The sequence below is a fragment of the Megalopta genalis genome, unplaced genomic scaffold (genome assembly GCF_051020955.1).
Source record: "Megalopta genalis isolate 19385.01 unplaced genomic scaffold, iyMegGena1_principal scaffold0095, whole genome shotgun sequence".
Classification (NCBI taxonomy): Eukaryota; Metazoa; Arthropoda; class Insecta; order Hymenoptera; family Halictidae; genus Megalopta; species Megalopta genalis.
The window spans coordinates 415,841-435,589 of record NW_027476164.1 but is presented as its reverse complement, the minus strand read 5'-3'; the positions used below and the strand labels follow the sequence as shown (position 1 = coordinate 435,589).

The following is a 19,749-nucleotide window of genomic DNA, read 5'->3' as shown; positions in this document are numbered from 1 at the left end:
CACAGATTTGATACTCCACTGGGTTTGTGACTAGCTTACTACATCTGTTGCATATTTGCGATGTTAAAACGATTTTGGCATTGTAGGCTATTTTAAAAATTTAACTGCCACAGATAACTGTCAGAAACGGCCACTGAGTGATCGTAATAGGTAAAACCAAAACAAACAGAGCGTTCGCGACACACGTCTAACTCATTCGACTAATATTGTTTGAGTGAGTTTTAAATAAAATCTAAAGATAAAGAATTTAAAGTAAAACGTGGCACAAAATATAGAGTGGTCTAATCATGTTAGGCGGTGAGCACTTCAGATTTCTCCCTTATTAATGATAATAGAAAAAAAATATTACATGAAAACGTAATTAAGTTTGAGGTGGCAAATATCATCGTTGCACAAAATTTCAAAAATTATTACGATTTCTTCCAGAGCTAGTAAGTCGATTAGCACTTCTTTGTCGTTAATTAATTTCTATGCGAAATAAAAAATTTTATATTTCTTTCCTCTCTGCAATAACTTTATTAGGTCGTCCTATAAGTTCGTGGTGCAGTTTATAATTATCGCTTTATGTTTTAAAAAACACACAGTGATGCAAGGTCTTGGAACCTTTCTTTTAGTTTCCGCGAAATCTGTGGTGATTGGTACCTGCAAATTGTCTAAGGCAATTACCATCGCCTTAAATTCTTATAGCATTCCGGCAATTAATTAATTAACAATTTTTAACGGGTTCCTGATATCGGCTAATTTTGGTGATAAGTTAAGGGCTTTCGTTACGTATTGACTCATATTCTCGAAATTTGTATAAGCTGTATTGTGGCTAGCAGAACAGCTACTCTCAGAATACGGAACCGGTCCGTACTCTAAGATTAGCTCGCCGCAGTACCATAGTGATCCATATTAATAAATTTGATCTGGATCATGTGAAAATGTCAGGATATTGTTAGATAACATAAAAATTGTATCGTTATTGTTATTGTTATTGTCCTGTACGTTATATTACTTATTTATTAACTCTAATGCTTCTGCATCTAATTCTTTAATTTTTTAAATACATTAGATATCACGATCTATTTGTAAAAAAGGAGCCGATCTAATATACTTTCGTTTGTGAATAATCTTAAAAGATAAGACAATACTACTGATTCATTTGTATGAGCAGGAACCCGTACTGAAGGAAATATTAGACAAGGTCAGATGCCTACAAGAAAAGAAAAATTCACAATGTGCGGAACCCGGTAAAGTACACGACATATACTGAATTACAAAAAGTTAAATTCTTAGCATTCTCTTTATTAAAACAAATATTTACTGCAGCTGTCGCAAGAAATAAAAAAATAACAGGGCGAGGAAGAGCGGGAGCGGAGAGGATGAGGTAGATCTAACCAACTGGCAATATTTTTCTGCATTATAATTTTCGTTGTCGTTGCTGATCACTTTGACAACACAATCGTCATTCATACCACCGTCAGCGATCACTACTGTAAGTGAAAATTTAACTAATTTATTCAAATATCGATACAATTTAATTTAAATCGAACTTCATAAAATACTTCAGTTACTTAATGTAGACTTATCTAACATAGAGCTTAACTTAACGTAGAACTAAAGGTAGACTGAATGAAAAGGTTACATTAAACTTAACGATAAACTATAATTACACAGTAATAAAAAACGTAAATTAAACTTAATATGATCATTATACGTCAAATCGGACAGTTTAGGAGTGCAATTTCAGATTTCGGCCACATTTCAGTATGTTGCAGCCTTTAGCGATATCCAAACATACCTCGAAGGATTTTCCAAAATTTTCAATTTTGCATAGGCTTGCGAGAAGAAGTGTCAACTTTTATTTTCGTAAAATCATTACTATTGAAATTTTAGGAAATTATAGCAAAAACCTGAGAGTATGCAGGAAAAATAATTTTAATTGCAAAAATGTATGCCTTCACTCTTTCTTTTGCACCTGTTTTAAACAAACGGGATGTGGTTTAGCACATTTTTAAATCTTGAAAAAGGAGGAAATAACCCCAAGTGTCCCGTTTGCAAACAGCTTTTAAAAAAAATGGAGATTCTATAATTGGAAATATTAAAATTGCACCGTACGTCGGAGCAGGTGGTCAGTGCATCTAATTTTAGTTTGGTCAGATATATGTGCATATTTTTGGAAAGCTGTCCGTAAAAGGGTGCTATATCCTCCTTTTTCAAGTTTTAAAAAGTGCCCTGCTAAAATACACCCGTTTGTTTGTAATCATTGCAAAATAAACAGTGAAGAAATACAGTTTTTCAACTAAAATTATTTTCCTTACATACTCTTACGTTGTTACTATAAACTCCAATAATTTCATTTTTATTAGTTTGGTAGCATAATAGTCATGATTTCATGAAAAAAAGTGACACTTCTCCTTGCAGGCCTGTGTAAAATTGAAAACTTTGAAAAATCATTCGAGGCATGTTTGTATATCGTTAATAAGAACAACATATTCAAATATAATCAAAATCTGAGACTGAACTCGATAATGACCCAATAGAAAATTAACATTAGACTTAATAGAAAATGTAAATTAGATTTAATAATACATTAAAATTGATCTCAATAAAATACTTAAGTCAAACTTAATGTCAAAGTAAATAAAATTATTTTTAATCTATGTGGCTATACTGCCATGGGACTTTCCCGTTGGAAATATTAAAAAAATTTCGACTCCTTATGTAGTTATTACAATGTCCGTGTTGTAATGAGAGAAATGCGTTATACAGGGTGTTCCACAATTATTTTAACAGCCGAAAATGAGGGGTAGCTGAGGTCATTTGAAGTAACTTTTTCCTTTGCGAATTTGTAATCTGTGGCTTTGTTTACGAGTTATTAACGAAAAATACTGGCCAATGAGAGGTGACGGTGCGAGGGAGAGGGTCCGCGAGAGAGTCCGCAACACGAGGCTTTGACAGAAGGTCGGGACGGACTCGATCCGCGTTCGAAGTATTGAACAAGTCACAAGGCGAGAACTTTCCGGATTTTTTTTACTACATAACAGTGATATTTTTAAGAAAAACGCTGTTCACCTTTACTTTAGAACGTCTGAAGAATATTTACTAATTTTTCGGACCCGAAATAATATGAAGTTTAACCGTGACAGCCGTTTTAATTTTCTGGTGTGCATGACACCTCGTGTGTACCATATGAAATTTTTATGCAAGGTGTACAGTGAAGATTAACGAATGATTTGCAAAGCTGATTTAATAATAAATAAGGGACGTAAAGGATTTGTTTATTAGAGAGATATGAAAAATATTATCAGTAAGAAACTCACCCATTTCGTTGAGGATGCATTTGCTGGCTGAAATTCATGATGTCGAAGGGCACTGACCTTGTACAACGTACAGCTGATCTTTCACTGCACTGTCACCAAACACTGATCACTTAATTAATCACTGATAATCCGAATCACTTGTGGATATTTAAGAAAGGTCACTGAGACTCGTTCGCGGATAATCGTTTATTCGACGCGTTCGTTCGGAAGTCGACGTTTCACTGCCAAAAAATCGAGGCCTCGACCGTGGGCCCTTGTCGTTCGTCTTTCGGCCGTCCGAGGAAATAACTAACACCCGATACTATTTTCTTCGAAGCGCAGGGTACCACCAAATGAAATAAACAAGATATGCCGAGACGTAAACTGTGTCCGACCCGCTGTCACCCTGCGCTCTTAGAACGTAATTAATGGCCGTGCGAAGAAAATGGTATCGAGTGTCATTTCCTCGGACGGCCGAACGAAGAACAACAAGGACCCACAGTCAAGGCCTGAATTTTTCGGCAGTGAAACGTCGACTTCCGAACGAACGCGTCGAATAAACGATTATTCGCGAACGAGTCTCAGTGATCTTTCTTAAATATCCACAAGTGATTCGGATTATCAGTGATTAAATAACTGATCAGTGTTTGGTAACAGTGCAGAGTAAGTGAACTTTGCAAATAACCATACCAGAGGTTCCACCTACAGTATCCCTCGAATGTTGCGGTCATCGACCTGGGATCAGCTGTTCGTTGTACGAGGTCAGTACGTACGAGTCAGCAAATGCATCCTCAACTAAATGGGTGAGTTTCTTATCGATAATATTTTTCATATTTCTCTAAAAAACAAATCCTTTACGTACCTTAACGCGATTATTTATTATTAAATCAGCTTTGCGAATCATTCGTTGAATTCTGTTCGTACACGGAATTATTTAAATTAAAATATCATTTGCGAACTTTATTAATCTTCACTGTACACACCTTGCATAAAAATTTCATATGGTACACATAAGGTGTCATGCACACCAGAAAATTAAAACGGCTGTCACAGTTAAACTACATATTCTTTCGAGTCCCAAAAATTAGTGAATATTCTTCAGACGTTCTAAAGTAAAGGTGAACAGCGTTTTTCTTAAAAATATCACTGTTATGTAGTTAAAAAAATCCGGAAAGTTTTCGCTTCGTGACTTGTTCAATACTTCGAACGCGGCTCGAGTCCGTCCCGACCTTCTGTCAAAGCCTCGTGCTGCGGACTCTCTCACGGACCCTCTCCCTCGCACCGTCACCTCTCATTGGCCAGTGGTTTTCGTTAATAACTCGTAAACAAAGCCGCTGATTGCATTTTCGCAAAGGAAAAAGTTATTTCAAATGACCTCAGCTACCCCTCATTTTCGGCTGTTAAAATAATTGTGGAACACCCTGTATACTGATTCGTTCTAGGACGAGCAAGGGTGCACGCAACCATCTGTACCTTCGTTTTCAATTCATTATAATTAGACTGCGGATATGTATGCAAAATTTATATGTCGAAATATGCAAAATTTATATGTCGATATATGCAAAATATATGCAAAACTAATGCAGAATATATTCAAGAACATGAATTATCTCCAAATATTTACTGCTACTTAGTATTGCTACTACTACTAGTGTACTTTCTACTACGTTAATGCGTTACGATTACTTTTTTTTAGCTGACTAAAAGCAAAATCGTCAGTAACATTTTGACCATGGGTAAATCTCTTGTGTTGCTCTAACGCACACTGCGTTCTTGTCTTTAAAAATTCCGACAGCTCAGAAATAAATGAAAACTTGATTATCTCGCAGTTAATCTTAATTATCTAAATAAAATAATATGAAAGATAGTTACTTCTTTGATGGCATACGCATGCTTGCATAAAACATTGCCGCCTCTAATCATGTTCCCCAACGTGTTAAAATCTAATTAATCGAATATACATATACAAAATATACAGAAATAAAGCAGATATATACACAAAATACGTAATATACAAAATATATGGAATATGCAAAATATGTAATAAAGAAATTATAATTTTGTAAGCCTCAAATGATGAAACAAATTTCTATCTAAGTCCCATAAATTTATCTCCTTCCTGTAAACATATGCATTTGCATAAACATCTACAATCTAATTATAATTAATCAGAATCCAATGACTGTACAAAAAATTGTACATATGTCTGCATAGCACAATGTTTTGTGGAAATTGGTCGAAACGTATTTTTAATAAGACGTACGCGAAACAATCTATAGATTGTTTTATAGAAAACTCGATTCAGCGCAGGCTGGTCGCAGATTGGATACGGTTTTGACATTTCATAGCAAACGCATCGTCAGTTACAAAACAAAATGAAATTGGTATATTCCGCCCAGGAAAGGATTCGAGAATTGACAGATTTAAAGACTTTTGTAGCGTTCACGAATTCGTTGACTCATACGTCTAGCCTCACGGAGTTGTAAAATCCACTGCAGCTCAGTTGGCGATAACTGCACTTCGTTGAAATGAAATTCATCTGTGGAGATTCAACACTTAACTTATTGATAATAACAGTTATAATTTCGTTGGTATATCGCGATGTTCTAAGTTTTTATTCGACGTGTTTGATGCTGTAGTTTTTCGTGATCTAGTTGATGCAATAATGTCTATATAGCGCTCTTGAATCCTTCGTGGTCTCTCAAATTAGATCCCATTACATCCAACGTTCACGTAAATAAATTTGTATTCTGCATCGGTTATACATAATAGCACGTGCCTTTATAATTAAATTTACTCCCGCTATTCTTAGAGCATTGTATCGTGCTTCCCGTCAATCGCTCCTAAGCAATGTGAAAAATTCCACCGAGGATTGAATTTGTTGCAACCATTCGTCTCTTGACGTTCGAAACTATAGTAGATTTTTTGATTGACAATATTTTCATAAAACCATTACATTTTAGGTGGAAGCCATAAGCCCAGAAACCGCCCCAGAATGAAGTGACGACGAGAAAAACGACGCTGCTTCGGTCATGTCGCCTTGCAACGACGCCAGTGTGAAGCAGGGCGACATTCCGACGCCTAATCTAATTGCACCGGATATGCTCTTATAAAGACTTGCATGTATAAAAACCTGCATACCTTCGACCATTTGTGTAAAAATATGCTGTCAGGAAAATGTTCAAACCAATAGCCCTCAACAGTTCGAAAGCGTACGGTACTCAACCGCTCCGGAAGACAATATTACACAAATCTCGTGGCCTAGCGATCTACCAGCCTACGAACCACCCCAATGGACACCACCAAAACCAGGAAAAAGGAAGATTGTTCGATTTCTGTGTTCTAAGCGTTACTTTGGTATTTTCTACGGAAATACTTAATTACTTTCGTTCAGACAAGATCTTTTGTGAACCTTAAGTAATAATTCTATGTTTCGTGATTATTTGAACTTAACCTTCTTCATACGTATCGGTGAATTCGCCTGTACGATAGAAGAGTATAAAGGAGCATACGTCATTTCTTCAGGACCTGATACGGTCCCGTGACATCAGCAAGAAACGAAAGCGCGAAAGAGAGGCAGAGGAGCTATTATTTGAAGCTCCTCTAAAACGTTTAAATAACGAGCCCGATAAGTATGGCTGGTCCAGAAAGTTCGGTGTCTACGAATTAAAAATGTTGAAATCCGAAAGAATTAAATTATGTACAATGAACGAAATTAGTAAAATAATATTAAATAGCGCTAGCGAGAATATAGTAAACAATTTTTCAACCTTAGAGTAATTTAACATTTTTAATTAATAACGTTCATTTTTAAATTCCTTTCTTTTTATTCATAAACAAATTCCCTAACAAATTTACACAAAAAAGACAATCCTGCATCGCGTAAACTAGCGTTTCCTTTCATTTTAGATGTGCAATACGGCTCCGTCATTTTTTATGATCTTCTTTTCTCTCAAAAAATAAGTAACAAAGAGAATCAACACAAAATGAGCGTGAAGCAAGCCAATAGTTCCAAATTCCTGTTACTGTTTGTAGAAAACAATTATTCAGAAAATAATTAACGATTTTTAATGTGAAATTAGTTGTCGAAGTTTATTTAACGATAGACATAGTACTGCTACATATTATGACTGCCGTGGGTTGCAAACCATTCGAATTGATTCGCAAACACTTCGTTTATACATCGAAATGACGACAGTTATAGTGGAGGTATAAGACAACCTATAGAACTATATAGTACAGCGCCAAGATCAAACAAACTTTAGGAAAACGTGATTTTACTTACCATTGTTGAATACATTTATTTATTAACCTATTGTTGGATCCTGACTAGGAGCGGATTTGGTGGCGGGTTTCATTCTGTGAGAGTAGCCGTCTGGCAGAGGCCCTAGTACAACTCGAGCCTCGAGACTCCGCATATACACAGTGCGACAAATAAGTTTTGAGACTCGGACCATATCTTAGTAACTAATAGCACTATCTATGTTTTTAGATCGACGTTTGAAATATGACCAAAAATCGTTGCGTTGTCAATCATTCCAAAGAAGTCGTTGCAGCCGCCAGAAATGTTCCAAACTTCCTGAAATCAATTGTTACGGGTGACGAAACATGGTTCTCTCAGTACGACCCAGAAACCAAGCATCGAAGTGCGGAATGGAAGTCGAAAGATTCACCACAAGGCTACAAAAACACGGAAAGTTTCATAAAAAATTAAGACAATGCTCATTACATTCTTCGATAGCAAAGGAATTATCCACAGGGAATTCGTTCCAACTGGCCAAACAATTACTGACGCATATTATCTCGAAGTTTTGAAGCGTTTTATGACCGGAATCTGTCGTATTCGACCCGAATGTCGTGATGCATAGACCTGGTGTCTGTTGCACGATAATGCATCGAGTCTCACCTCACTCATTGTTCGTCAATTTTTGGCTCGAAATCAAGTCTGCGTGTTGAATCATCCACTATATTCGCTTGATTTGACCCCGTGTGACTTCTCCCTATTCCAAAAATTGAAATTGAAGTTGAAAGGATGTTTTTTTTTTAAAGACATTTGACCATCAAAACACCTACATGAGTGCTAGAGGTAATTCCACAGAATGAGCTAGAACGCGCATTTGAATCATTGTTGAATCGCTGAGAAAAGTGAATTGAAACTGCAGGAGAATATTTTGATTTAAAAAATCGAAAAATATTCATATATCTTGTTTCAATGATGTTTTCCTCGGCCAGTCTCGAAACTTATTTGTCGCACTGTGTATGTAGCTAAGCATGACGCGTAAAAGACTCAAAAAAATACGTCGGCAAATTCTCCGTATGTTTCACCTCTATGAAAAATCTGAAAAATATACATTCATAACCATAACAAGGTAGTATTAAGATAAAGGTATGAATGTGGTGATTTGACTTCTTCCTTACGAAATAAGCCTTTCAAAGCTTCCGGATTTTCTTTAAAATTGATTTCACAATTAAAAACTCTGCAAGAATTCAAAGTATTGTACACCATTAGGTAGAAAATCCATGAATTTTCACATAATATTCCGTTGAGTAGAACATGCACATAAGCTATCGAGATATACAAAAGGCAAACTTTAAATTTTCAATACAAGTTCAAGTAAAAAAATAAAAACAATCATAACATTTTGTCATTCTGACCAATTGCAATGTTTGCAAAAATTTGTATGCTCATTGCCTGGTAAACTAGTGTTCCTAAAATCTCAAAAATATTGAAGTCGTTTGGACGAGATTTAAAAAAGTTATATCGTTTTAAAATGTATACGCAGACTTGGGTGTAAGTGTAAGTACGTACTATGTAACTCTCCATAAAGCACACATGACTCTCAAAAAGACCTCTGTAGCCTCAACTATTTTATCTATTATCTTGCTTTATGGTTAACAAAATCTTTAATCACCGCGAGATAATCAATTTTCGTTACTGGTCATGTTCTGTTGAAAAAGCAAAGTTAGTCCGTTTAATCTTCCCTGGAGCGTTGATGATCTACTCGAAGATTTTTCCTGCTTCTGGGTTCGTGACAAAAGTTTCAGATATTACCCACTCTAGGTGGCTCTCTGACTCGGTAATTCCTTGATGACTTCTTCTATTGGGACGTTAATTAGTATCATAATTCCACTTGCGACTATTAAATTGTCCATATAATTTTATCTATTGGTACAAGCCTGCAGGACAAGGTGCAGAATACAGCAACCCTGGCATATTACTAAATATTTATTAATTTTTCCAAAATATTTGTTCTTATTTCATTCCATTTGTTTTTTATGGCTGTAAAAAGGTCTGATTTTCTATATCTCTGATTTCGTGGAAATTGTAGCACTAGTTTACCCCTTAGATGTTCTATAGGATTTAAATCTGGACTGAACTGGAGCATAGAAATACCATTTTCTTCGAAAAATGTTTTAACTATTTTTGCTGTGTGTTTCGGATCGTTATTATTAACACACAGCCAGCAGCCAGTAATAATCAATAATAGTAGCCTATTTGGTTGTCATAAGAACAACCTCGTATCATTATATTCCCACCATTGTGTTTGACAGTGAGTGTTATTAGTGTCTACTTCAAAGCGTCGCCTTTGTTACGAGCCGAGGGCCAGGCAGTTTGGGTGGCCGGAGGTTGCACGCAATTGGAATTTTTGGATGAGGTGCGTAGAACAGCCGATGTTTATTTCGACACGGGTGGCTACCTTCAAAGAGGTTAGGATGAGGTGCGTAGACCAGCCGATGTTTATTTCGACACGGGTGGCTACCTTCAAGGAAGTTAGGATAAGGTGTTTGGAGAAATTGGTGTTAGGGTGCTTCGTAAATTTGTTAGAAAATAAATATATACCTCGAGCGGTTAAGATATATCTTGGTGGGTTTTACCAACTACTGGTTCGAAACAGGAGATGGAAATGATTAAACTAGAAATCAAAGAGAACTGGTAAAAACTAATTTATTACGCGTTGAGTTTTAACAATTGTAAGTGAGTGTTCGCGGACTCTAACGCGCTCTCAGTTTTTCGCACTGAACCGGCGGGGGCTTCTGACTTTAGGTTGTTATCTCGTAGATTGGTCGAAACTCGATCTCACTAATGTTTACGTGTCGACGAATGTCTCGAAACTAGCCCAAATCCCGGTCGCATTTGAGCCCTTTATATACTGAGATTTTTGTGGAAAAATGGTAGTGGGGGTGTTCCTATATGGTCCGATTCCAGAACGTTCGTCGTCGTACCCCTGGCTGGCGCCAGCCTGGCGTATGCCTTCAGGAAGGAATATAAAAAATACGTGGGAAGATTCTCCGTACGTTACACCTATTTTTCTCTATACATATTTTTTCTTTTTATTCGAATTTAATTCAAGTTTCGATTCATTGCTCCAAATTATTGATTTCCAAAATGAAATCGACTTATTGTAATGTTCTTTAACAAAATGTAGATATTTTGGTGCATTCACTTTTGAAATATATGGTCTTTTTCTCACAAATGCGAGATTTGATTTGCGTGATGGATATTGGTAGATAAAGATATTTTTTCAATTATTGTGCAATAGTGAACGGGGGGGGGATCTTTTAAAATTCTTTAGTGATTAATCGATCTACTAAGTTTTCAGATTTATATATCTTTTGTAATTTTTGACATATCTTCCTAACATCTTCTTTAGATATTTCAAACTCATGTGCAATTTGTTACAAACGTTTCCTTCTAGTAGTTCTCAAGTTTTCGGACTACTACAAATAAGAGGCATAGGTAAATTCTCTCTAATTGGACACTCAGCTTGGAAACAAAAATGTACAATTCTGGAAGAGAAGGTACGATTAATAGAGCCTTGCGGCTTGCTTTTATAGTTGTTGACAATCTGTAACTATAAAAACGAGCCGCAAAGCAATTAAATCATTACCCATACTTAATGTAAACAAAAAACAGGAGCTTCTTTAGTCGTGTATGACATCAACAAAGCAGTGAAATGTAACGCATTGTTGAAATTTGCGGCCGTCAACATAAATAACGACGCGACTGTCAGCACATGTGCAGAGTTGCCCAAACGGTGTCAGCATATTCTACGAGACAAAATGAGAAAAAATATCATATAAACATATGCTCAAAAGTGTTTCATTAAAAAATTATAAAGAAAATACGATATGCATTGTGTATCTCTGTTCTACATAGTAAAACCAAATACTCATAGATGTATACGTTATATTAATACAGCGTAACAAATAATCAGAACAATTAATTTTTTGTTTCAATTCATTAATTTATGTTTAAAGTACTAAATCCAATAACGTAGTTGTCTGAGAATTAATGTTTTGGATCTTGTAGCTTCAAGAGATGGATAGAAACTTTATAAGAAAAACTATTTTGGTCAGTCGTAAAAATTCAAAAAATTGAATTTCGAGGGAAACATTTACTACCATGCACAGGTAATATCAAAAGTTGCACTTTATTGATTTAGATCTAACGGTTTATTGATTACTCCGAGCGGAACTTACTGTATAGCCCACTATTGCATCCTCTAGAAATAAATCGATACTTCCATGACACATTATGGAATTTTTTTTTTTATATAGTGTTCCTTTAAATAATATTGCTGTGCCAATTACTGTGCCTTTGGTTCGTTTTCGGGCATAATTAATATTATATTTATCGAATAAGACATATTCAATTTTTGTATTAAAAGATAAATAAAATAAGTGAATACAAAAATTTAACATGGCTTAGTCGATAAATACAAAGTTAATTATGCCCGAAAACGAACCAAAGGCATAGCAATTAGCCCCTACAGTAACCGGCTCCAGTACCCTATAAAAAATTGTATGCGAACATTGCTGCAGAACGCAGTTCGAATAACAGGACGTTAGGTGAATAAAACATATGAATATTAGGCTACTCGGATAATGGGGGTTCAGACATGAGACGGTTTACTGTATCCCCGTTCAAAAATCGTAAAGTTGCTAAATATTATATGAAAACTTTTGTTAGTCAGAATGAAATCTGCAGTGTTGATAAATAATTGAATTATCTAACATCTTCAAAAATTATATTCCTTGACATAAGCATTCATTTGTAAGGTCTACATATTCGTTAATGAAAAGACTTGTAAGTCACCCCGAAAATTACTGAACTAAGAGCTTCATGTTGTTTTCATATTATGGATTGTGTAAACCTTGCTTTACTATACTAAGTACCTCGATCATACAGTGAGTGCAATTCGCACAAACGCATTTCAAAATGAAAGGATTCTGGGATTAAATTTTCAAAATTCAATTAAGACCAATATAACAGCAACTGAGGAGTACAAATATATTTGTACACTATAAACATAAACACCTGTACAGCGATTTATGCAAACAAAATCTTATTTTCCATGCGAAATTACAAATAACCGTTTTATTATCTTTTTCATTTAGTTTTGTAGCATGTTTTCTTCCGTAATTGACTTTAAGTTGCACAAAATTTCATACTTCACATTCAAAACAATTAATTTCCTTCTGAAAAAATTCTTTCCAATTGTTCCTAAGCTTATAGACGAAAATGGATAATTTAAGAAGTGGAGATAAGATTATTTGAGCCTCGCGGCACGTTATTATAGTCGCCGATTGTCAATTATAAAAACGTGTCGCGAGGTCCGAATAATCATATCGCCTCTTACCAAATTGTCTATTTCTGTCTACAAGATAAGAAACAAATGGAGAGAATTTATGGTATTTCTATTCGACTCACCTCTCTGTTTCAAAATTGTAATTACAGCTTTCTCACTTCCATTTAAATATTTTACACACACATTTGACATTGTTTCCTTTAACAAATTCCAAAAGTAAATGAGCATGATGCAATCTAATAAGCAGTTTTGAAACTGAAGAATGTAAGAATAGATGTATGAACGCACCGAATGTGTTAAAAACAATTAAGGAAGGTATTTCGAACGCAAGTACAACCGCCTCGTGCATCATTCTGCCCACTTCCTACGTAGACGACAATTCGCACGCTTTGTGGCGTACACACAGTCTGTAACAGGGTTATATTAAACATGTGGCAAAAAGTTTCCGATCAAACAGATTGATACAAAATTTTATGAACAACTGTCGTGTTTGGGGATATTAAAATATTATTGTGTATAATTAAAATCGATCAGGAATGTAGGGAAATTTTATAAGAAATAATTAATCACAAAATAACATAAACTTTCATTTATTTCAATTGACAAAAAAGAGGTAAAACAAAATTTTGGACGGAAAAAAGTTTCCGATCAGAGAGAGACATGGAAATAAGTTTCTAGCCGAAGGTGCAATTAACATTTTATAACATTACTTTGTGCTCGAATAACAGCTTTAATACGCTGTGGTATTTATGTGATTAAGTTTCTGCAATCTATTGGTGAAAGTTCGTCCCACGATAATCTTATGGCCTGTCGAAGCTCGTCTTTACTTTGTGGCTTTCTTCCCAAATTCTTTAATTTTGTCCATAAATTTTCTATCGACCATTGCATAGTCTTGACGACATTTTGTAGTAAATAATACTTCGCTATTTTACTGCGGTGGCAACTAGCGCTGTGGTCTTGAAAGGTAAAAGAATCTCCAAACATATCTTCTATGCTTTGGATTAAACAATGTTTCAAGATATGAATGTATGTTTCTGAATTAACATTTTAATAAAGGATACACAATTTTCCCACTCCTTTCGCTAACACATAGCTCCATATCATATATGACTGTGGAAATTTTTATTTATGGTTTAAACAATCTTCATTAAACTTTTTATTTGTTCTTCTCCAAACAAATGTTCTTGCATCATCTCTTACTCCAAGGCATACACGTGACTCGTCATTGAATATTATTTTCGACCATCCAATTCCTACGTTCTTTACACCATTGCAAACGTTTCTTTCTCTGTGTCCTTGTAAGCAAGAGTTTTGTTTTAGTTTTTCGATATGTGAAACCCATTTCGTTTAATCGATTCCTAACTGTACGATCAGAGACATTTGGTGTCCATTGTCCATTTAATTGTTTCGAAGCGGCTCTTCTCACATTCTTCCGAATTTTACGTATATTTCTATCGTTTTATTTAGTAGTTCCACGAGGACGACCACAACTCTTACGATTAGAAACACTCTCTGCTTCATCATATTTCTTCTTTAGATCACTAATGGTATTTTGACTGCACCCGATTATTTCTGCTACTTCCCTCTGAGTATTTTCCTTCTTGAGAAGCTCAATTATTCTTCTTTTTTACAGAGTGCTGGGGAGAAAATTTTAGTATACAAAGAAAGATACCGCAACCTATTCTTGTACAAGGTACATTTAATATCGATACGTTTGCTCTGGCCATTACGAACTGGAAATGATACTTGCAACATCTATTACATTACATCGTATCTACAGCCTTCTACATGATTTGTAATAAGCTGGCCCCGGCGGATCCTTACAAACGTTTGGAAGAATTTTACTCACCGAAACTACTAGAAATCGCAGAAAAATACCGTTTTTACTTACGAAAGCAAGTGGACGGAAAGGCAGTACAAACCTTTGTTGAGGTATTACATAAGTATTAATTGCAACTTTGGGGATTATTTAAAAACGGCTTTAAGGTACAAATTCGTTTACAGGCTAGTCAGCATACGGGCACAAGCATGTTTATTAGAAATGGAAGATTTAGATTTCGAGAAAATACAAATTGCCACATTAATAAAATTGTCGGAAAAAGACGCCACGCAACTACAATCGGGAATTGCTATCGCGGTCTTCACTGCGACACACAGATCCACGAGACCGCCAAATAAGCAGTACCGTTCGGTGACTAATATTGTTTGTTTCAGATGTGGCACAAACCATTTAACGACAAATTGTACTCTCGATCGCAATGTACGATGTAAAAATTGCGGAATTACGAGTCATGAGAGAGAGAGAGAGAGTTACGAGATGTGGCATGCCGCGCGGTTGGTGTCACGTGAAAACGAGACTTGAAATAAAAAAAAAATGATGTTGACCCGTAGCCCAACAATCAATCTCTTTATTCACAATACTGATCGTTACAAATAATATGTATGTTCCATACACAAGGTTCCGTGGTTCAGTCAAGACTGAGGACTGAGTGTTTCGGTCGGTCTCTTATACTAAGTTCTTATCTCCTAGGGGTCGAAGCACAAGTAAATTCTAGTTGATTCATAAGGGTCGAGCACAAGTTATATCTAGTAGTTGATTCATAGGGATCGAAGCACAAGTTATTTTTAGTCGATGATTCATAGAGGTCTTTGGGCGGTTTTTAGGTGATTACATTGGCTTTGGTCGATGCCGAACGGCTCGAAAAGCCAAACGTCAGTATTCTTCAATCGAGCGTTTAGCTTATCGGAGGTCCCTTACAAACAAACTTCGGCTGCTATCCGGTGTTTTTTCTCCTATGATACCAATCAGTGATCGATATTGGTCGAATACGGTGACAAAAGTCAACGACAGATAGTAGCGAGACCAAGAGGATAATGATTGTACACGGAAAAATGACTTTTGTCACCGTCATCGATCATTACCGATTACTGTCTGCGATTATAGGAGGATCAGCGGACTGCAGCAGAAATGGACCATGCCTTCTTCTCGTGGAAGAATGGTACATCTGGATACTTTAAACTTTACTTTAAAGGCGATTTTATTTGCTGGAATTTGTTCAAAATGAAAATATTAACCAATGAGATGCACAGTCTTCTAAACATTTTTTTTATGAAAATGTATTCTTTTCATCAATTGATGCATCATCATCTGAACTAGATGAAGTTTTGGAAAGAATTTTAGGACTTATTAATGTAGTAAGTAGAATGCGTGCGCGTTAAGTATGTGTGTGCCGTGAGTGCGTGTGTGCCGAAAATGGAATCGGCAATTACAGATTATTCTAGAGGAAAGGGTTGCTCACGAGTCTATTGTGCACGGAAACCTTGTAGATAAAATTTTGGACGATTACAAAACTAAACTTGATTCCCGTTTTTTTCTTTAATCGCGTTCAGTATATTTTAACGCGATTAGGTGAAGCGAATATAAAAATTAATGTGGAAGATCAGAATTATTCAAGGATTCTATAGAATATTGCGAGTATACAGTCGACAAAAATTGCATTCATAAGACTAAATCGAAAATAAATGCGATTGACAAAATGCCACATTCATAAAATACTACGGAATTAAAGGCATTCATTGAGTTTAGAAACTACTGATATGATAGATTTATTGAAAATTTAAACGCATTGTTGATTCCACTGTATGAATTATTAGCCGAGCAGCAATTTAAAAACCACTAAGTTTTAGCACATTTTGTAAAGTGCAAAGTAAATATTTTTGCAAAGTAAATATAAAAATAGCAAATTACATGACAACGCAGATGAATTATCACATACATTTACAGATACGAGAACAATCACAATCTGAATACAACATAGTAGACATTTACGAACTAGATAGCATAATTATATTGCCAGTTACAGTAGACGATATAGCTATAGCGACTGTAGCTGACGTAAAATTAGACAAAATTAGATTGGCATTACAAAAAGGTACATGATTGGCTGCTCGCGTTCAGTGTTGATCAAACAGCTTACAGCAGGGTAGTGTTATGTGCAACGATAAGGTGACAATCCCAAAAGACTACAAAACAGAATGATTGTAGGATCGTTACCGATTGTCAATAACTATAAAACGAGCCGCAAGGCTCGAATAATTGTACCTCTTCTTTCCAAATTGTCCATTTTTGTTTTCAAATTGAGGGTCAATTAGGAAGAATTTGCTCTACCTCGAAATTTACAGAAACAAACAGTCAGACGGATCGTTTCGTACAAGTATTAAAAGTAGGATAAAAAAAGAACTTACAACCATAGCCAGCAACGTATGACAATATACGCACAGCATAACAGCACATGCAGTTGAGATCGATACACCAGTCAGCCAGTACCTTCCACGGCTCCGAGATCAGGGCAACATCCACCACTCACTTGCACGCAAATTGATGCACAAGATTTTGAGCATCCCTGCACCTTTTCAGATTTATTTTCAGCAGCCTGAGGGGCTCTGTCTTAAAGAACGCTATTGTTTTTTTAAATAGATTATCAAAATATGGATGAATTTGAGTAAGAAAATACAGTAATATCACTCTTCTCAGCGTAACTTCAGCATACCAATTCTAACGCCCAGATATTGCTACGGTCCCTATTTATTGGTTTTCTTGCGGTCCTTTAATTTATCGATTTTCTCGCTACGCTAAGGTTCGATAGTGTTGATGAACACGTGTGCTGCGGCATGCGCTGCAGCTCCTTTGACTCGAATTCCCGGAAGACAACTCATAATGCAATGACATAACTTTTTTTAATTTTAATATTTTAACACTGATCTTTTTTTTAAATATATTGCCGATACTTTTCTGATTAAAATGAGACGAAACACGATATATAGTTTGGACAGATATTTCTGTTGACAACATCAAAGACGATAGACGTTGCACGTAATTTACTGCCAAGATGCACGTGGTGTGCGGTGGAAAAGAGTTTAGGCAAAATTGTTGCTTTACTGATGCTGTAACAAATAATGTAAAAAAATTAATTTGTAAATAATTCATATTCAAATTGGCTAAATGTCGTGTTCTTTCTCGATGTTCCACATCTTAAAATTCCAGAATTGATGGAAAATGTACAGAAAACAATTCCTTTACAGCCTCCACGCGTAGGCTCGTCCTCAAAATGATGTCGCTTCTCCCGTCCCAGCAAATGTCAAACCTGGAACACTTCATTCTCGGCCGTCTCCGTTTCCTTCTGTCTCCCATCCGTGTAAAGCTTCCTACTCCCGGTGTCTAACGTAGGCTCGAATAGCGTAGTTTTGGTGATATTTTCTTTCGAAAAACATATGTACATACCTTCTTTGACTTTGCCTTTTATATTTCATATGTTAAAAATCAGTTTTTGTAAGGTTTTTTTCGCAAATAAAATAAGTTACTTATTACGTATAATGAATAAGAATGGTCTAAAGCATGTCGTGTTTGGTATCATTTTAATTGGAAAAATGTGACCACAATATATTAAAAAAATTTTCATGAATAAAAAATTAGAAATGAAAAAGCTAAGTCATCGTTTTTATTCTATCATTACAATGTTGTACACCGACTGTCTCCGATGCTGACCGCTGCTTTTCCAGGTATACATATAAACCAAATATTAGAAATTCGAATTCAAGAGAATGACGATGATTTGACGGAGAATGTGCAGGAACAGTTTACTGTACCTTTTTCACCAACTCCGGAATTTTAAATCAGATGATTTTTCACGGGATTGTGAACAATGAATTACGTAGGCCCTTCGAGATAACGACATCCCACAGTGCAAGAGCAGCGTCTTGCATACAATACATGCTGCAGAGATTAAAATTACTTTTCTTAGGCAAGGAAAATTAAATAAGTACGTATTCATACAATGGTAATAATTTTCAGCCAATTTGAATATGAATTATTTATAAATTAATTTTTTTACATTATTTGTTATTAGAAAATAGAGTAAAACCATCACCGTAAACCACGATACTATATGATTCCATAGATGATGCGCTATATAACAATTTAATATAGAATATAATTTTTCATTTATCTAATTAATCCTTATGCATAATTATGTATAATATCAGTGCAGCTTTAATGCAATGAAATGAATTACACAATAAATATTAAATAAATAAATATGTTAAAAAAGAAACTTTAGCCTCGGACAAAAATTAATCTATAGTTTACTTTGGACTGAGATTCTAAAATATCAGATTACGTTTCCGCCGGTTCCGTCAGCGCGCACCGACGGTGATGTAAACTGTATATCAAAGATACCACGATATACCATCGCCGGTGTCGTTAGAACACACCGCGCTCTGACTGTTGGTGATCCCAGTACCGCGTATACAATATGTTAAAAAAATTCAGTTTTTAAATACGTTATTGTATTATGAATTGTCTTCCGGGAATTTAATTCAAAGGAGACGCGTCGCGTGCAGCATCACACACTCGACTGACTCTGTCAAATCTTAGCGTCGACGTAGCAATAAATCACATGGGCGTAGAACTAGCACAGAGAAATTCACAGAAACGCGACATTTGAAATTCTAGGAAGAATTTACTGTATACCTATATCTATTGTTAATAAATATTACTTCTTCATTACAAAACAATACCTCAATTCTTAACCACATCCTAATAGCAATGTTGGATTCCGGGTCGGTGGAATCAATTTTTGTGTTTTATGCAAAATCTTTGAAATCTATTTCACTATCGACGGTACAAATGCGTCTCGTACTCGGGATCGTCCAGTGTTGGAGTAAGAAAAAGGTCTAAGGATTCTTGGGATGTGGGTGTATATATAGTGGGAATTTTGGTTGCGACATGGGGGGGGGGGGGGATGACGGAAAAATGACGCGACAAGGGCTGGGATGTTTAAGGGTCAGTTTGGTTTGATGAGTAATTTGTTGTGACT

The 19,749-nt window shown here is 35.6% G+C and overlaps 1 long non-coding RNA gene across 1 annotated transcript; it reads left to right on the top strand.

The window, feature by feature from the left end:
- The first annotated feature begins 9,768 nt into the window (after positions 1-9,768).
- On the top strand, positions 9,769-15,264 carry LOC143262206 (uncharacterized). Its single transcript, XR_013036112.1, has 4 exons — positions 9,769-9,940; positions 14,508-14,567; positions 14,655-14,806; positions 14,879-15,264. It is a non-coding gene; the product is annotated as an uncharacterized LOC143262206 (long non-coding RNA).
- Positions 15,265-19,749: the final 4,485 nt, after the last annotated feature.